The sequence below is a fragment of the Anomaloglossus baeobatrachus genome, chromosome 7 (genome assembly GCF_048569485.1).
Source record: "Anomaloglossus baeobatrachus isolate aAnoBae1 chromosome 7, aAnoBae1.hap1, whole genome shotgun sequence".
Classification (NCBI taxonomy): Eukaryota; Metazoa; Chordata; class Amphibia; order Anura; family Aromobatidae; genus Anomaloglossus; species Anomaloglossus baeobatrachus.
The window spans coordinates 201,759,513-201,763,676 of NC_134359.1; positions in this window are offsets into that span (position 1 = coordinate 201,759,513).

Below are 4,164 nucleotides of genomic sequence, written 5' to 3' on the forward strand. Positions count from 1 at the left end.
TTAAAAATGCTAGTAGGCGGTGTTTTGTGATATACCATATATATATATAAGTGTGTCATCTCTCTGCACATGCAATGTTGATTTTCTGGTCCTGAGGAAGAGGTCTCTGTACCTTGAAACGCGTAGACCTATGGAATAAAAGAGTGATTAATCTATCAACATCTCTACATCTTATTTGGCGGATTGCGTGGGTTTAACCCCTTTTTCTCCTCTTACACTGAAGACTTCTGCACGTGGGGCCGCGGCAGCCGCCATTATCCTATGCTATCTATGGTGGTTGTGACCCTTCACAACCATTTTGGGTGAGTGTATTAATTTACATTACTAACCTGTTATTTATCGGGTAAAACCCTATTAGCACTTCTTTCTTCTAGCACTATAGCATGCTCACACTGGGAGACACCTTGTCCATGGAAAGCTGGTAACTCTATCTCTTCCAGTTCATCCAGGTCTTCTCCAGACTCGAGTAAGTGAGGCATTCTGGACAGCGCATCCGCATTGTTATTCTTCTTGCCAGCCCGGTACTTGATGGTAAAGTCAAAGTTGGACAGTTGAGCCATCCATCGCTGTTAGTGCACTTAGCTTAGCTGTTGCCAGGTGAGTCAACGGATTGTTGTCCGTGAAGATGGTAAACTTGGCCGATGCCTGATAGTGCTTGAAGCGTTCAGTCACTGCCCTTTCTTCTAGAAGTAGAGTCTTGAGCAAATCAATAATCACATGGTTCATTTTCTCGCACAATCCATTGGTTAGAGGGTGGTACGGTGTTGTTCTTATTTTCTTACAGCCGTACATGTTACAGAATTCTTGGAACACTTACGCCTCGAATGCAGGGCATTGATCAGTCAGTACTCTTTCGGGATAACAGTGGGGTCGACAAAAGTATGCTTGAAATGCCCTAGCTGCTGTTCTGGCTGTCTGGTCTTTCACAGGCACTACTACCAGGAAACGAGAGTCATGGTCCACAATGGTGAGGGCGTAAACATAGCCTGACCGGCTGGGTGTTAACTTCACGTGGTCCAGGGCCACCAACTCTAGGGGCTGCTTCGTGACTATTGGCTGTAGGGGAGAACTCTGGCTGGTATCATCCTTCCGCCTCAGGTTACACGGACCACAGTCTCGGCACCACTTCTCGACTGCCTTTCTCATGTGCACCCAGTAGAACCGATCCCGGAGTAGGATCTCCAACTTCTTCCACCCGAAGTGTCCTGCTCTATCATGGTAAGCTGCTAGGACCATTGGAGCATCCCTCTGTGGGACCACTATCTGCCAGACGAGTTCATTCGTTCGCCAGTTGACATATCTCTTGCATAGCTTGCCTTTGTAGAGAAACCGTCGTCCCCTCTCCTTCCACAGCTGTTAGGCTTCTTGTGGAGCATCGGGACCAAGATTGGTTTCGGCTTGTGCCAGCTTTTCTTTAACTAATCAGACGGCCGGGTCACTGTCCTGGGTTTCTTCCCATTTATGGTGGAGTAATGAGTTGATAGAAAGCTGACTCGAGCGCTTTCCTCTTACAGCATGCTCACACTGGGAGACACCTTGTCCATGGAAAGCTGGTAACTCTATCTCTTCCAGTTCATCCAGGTCTTCTCCAGACTCGAGTAAGTGAGGCATTCTGGACAGCGCATCTGCATTGTTATTCTTCTTGCCAGCCCGGTACTTGATGGTAAAATCAAAGTTGGACAGTCGAGCCATCCATCGCTGTTCTAGTGCACCTAGCTTAGCTGTTGCCAGGTGAGTCAACGGATTGTTGTCCGTGAAGATGGTAAACTTGGCCAACGCCTGATAGTGCTTGAAGCGTTCATTCACTGCCCAGACAATAGCGAGGAACTCCAGCTTGAAGGAACTGTAGTTTTTTGGATTCCTTTCTGTGGGATGAAGCTTCCTACTGGCGTAAGCTATTACCTTCTCTCTGCCTCCCTGCACCTGGGACAGAACTGCTTCCAATCCCACGTTGCTGGCATCTGTGTACAGAACAAACGGCTGGCTGTAGTCAGGGTAAGCCAGAATTTCTTCTCCAGTGAGAGCCCTTTTCAGCCGGACAAAGGATGCTTCTATTTGGCTGTTCCATTCAAATGGAGGGCTTTGCTTCTTAGCCTTCTTTGGCTGGCCCACCAGGAGATCTTGAAGAGGTGCTGCTATCTTTGTGAAACCATCAATGAACCTTTGGTAGTAGCCCACCAGCCCAAGGAACTCCTGCACCTCCTTTACTGTGGTGGGTCTTGGCCAGTCATTGATTACTGTGACTTTCTCTGGATCAGGTGCCACACCTTCTGCGCTGACCACATGACCCAGGTACTGTACCTTTGGCTTCAAGAGGTGACATTTGGATGGCTTTATCTTCAGGCCATACTCTGACAAGGTCTCAAACACTTCTGCTAAGTGCCTCAGGTGGTCTTCATAGGTCTTTGAGTAGACTATGATGTCATCCAGGTACAATAGCACGGTTTCAAAGTTGTAATGGCCCAAGCAGCACTCCATCAGTCTTTGAAATGTTCCTGGGGCGTTGCAGAGCCCGAATGGCATACAGTTGAACTCGCAGAGGCCCATTGGTGTAGTGAATGCAGTCTTCTCCTTGTCCGCCTCTGCCACGGGAACCTGCCAATACCCACTGGTGAGATCCAAGGTGAAGAAATAGTTAGCTGATTTTAAAGCTGCTAATGACTCTTCTATTCTGGGTACTGGATAAGCATCTTTATGTGTAATGTGGTTAATTTGCCTGTAATCAACGCACATTCTCATTGTGCCATCTTTTTTCTTTACGAGCACTAGTGGAGCTGCCCAGGGGCTACAACTATCTCTGATCACCCCAGCCTCCTTCATTTCCCATAACATCTCTTTGGCACGCTGATATTGAGCTGGGGGTACAGGGCGGTATCTCTCTTTAATGGGATGATGGTTACCAGTGGGGATTTGATGTTTAACCCCTTTTACCTGCCCAAAGTCTAGAGGGTGTTTGCTGAAGACCCGCTCGTATTCCTGCACCACCCGGTAAACTCCATACTTTTGGTGTGAAGGAGTGGAGTCGGTGCCCACATGTAATCTTTGGCACCAATCCTCCAGCTGTCCTTTGGAGACATTGTCTTCCGCCTTTTCGGACGGGATCAAGGGTTCCATGGTTCTTATGGTATTATTACTGACAGTGTACAGCTTAGCTACCATGGCGTACCGGGGCAATTTGGCCTCCTCCTCCCCACAATTCAGAACACCATATCAACATTTCACTTCTTAAGGGGGTATTGCAATGGGGAGGGGGTCACTTACCCTCACACTGCCAATTTCTCCTCCGGCCAGCTCTACCTGCTGCCTGTTCATCAGGGCTCTGATCTCCCTCTGTAGGGCATGCTGCTGCCCAGAGCTGGCAGTTTCAGCCGCCTGCTGCAACAAAATTATCACTTCGGCAAGACAATTTTCCATCACATTTGTACCAACTGTTAGCAGTGGGTTAGACTCTTTGCGATCAATATCCACAATTATCATCCCCTGAGATGGCAATTCTACCCGCCCCACTTTAATCGTTACTTCTTTATACCCGATTTGAGGCACAGGCTGGCCATTACTGGCTACAATCATTAAATCATCATCTGGGCTCCGTGCAATGTCTGAATCAGCCCAGTATCTTTTGTACAGTATATAAGGCATGGTTGTTACCTGGGACCCTGTATCCAGTAGGGCAGACAGAGGGATCCCGTCCAGCACAACAGGAAGGAACGGTCGTCGTCCCCCCATACTTGTTGTGCCAGGAAGTCGAGCCGGGATTTCTTACACCTGTTGGCTCCTGGCTCCAGGTTCGGCCCATTTAAAGGACAGTGCGTTACGTAGTGGCCTGCCTGGCTGCAGCGGCGGCAGATCGGTTGTCCAGCTGAATCATACCGGTCTGTGTCTTTTCCTCGGGTCGGCGGGATCCTCCTCTGTTGCATCCTCGAGACGTCATTGTAGAGACTGCATGGTCTTTGCAAGGGCAGCCACAGTCTTGGTCAGTTCCTTGACCTGTTGTCTGAGCTCGGCAGCGGGATCCTTATCCAGGGACTGCGCCTCGGCCCCTGCAGTGGCTTGGGTTGCAGGCACTACCTCCGGGTACGTGATTGCAAGTGGCCGGAGGGGTACTGGGTCATTTGGTGTAGATTACCTCAGTACCCGAATGGCCTGGTCCTTAAACTTTGCAAA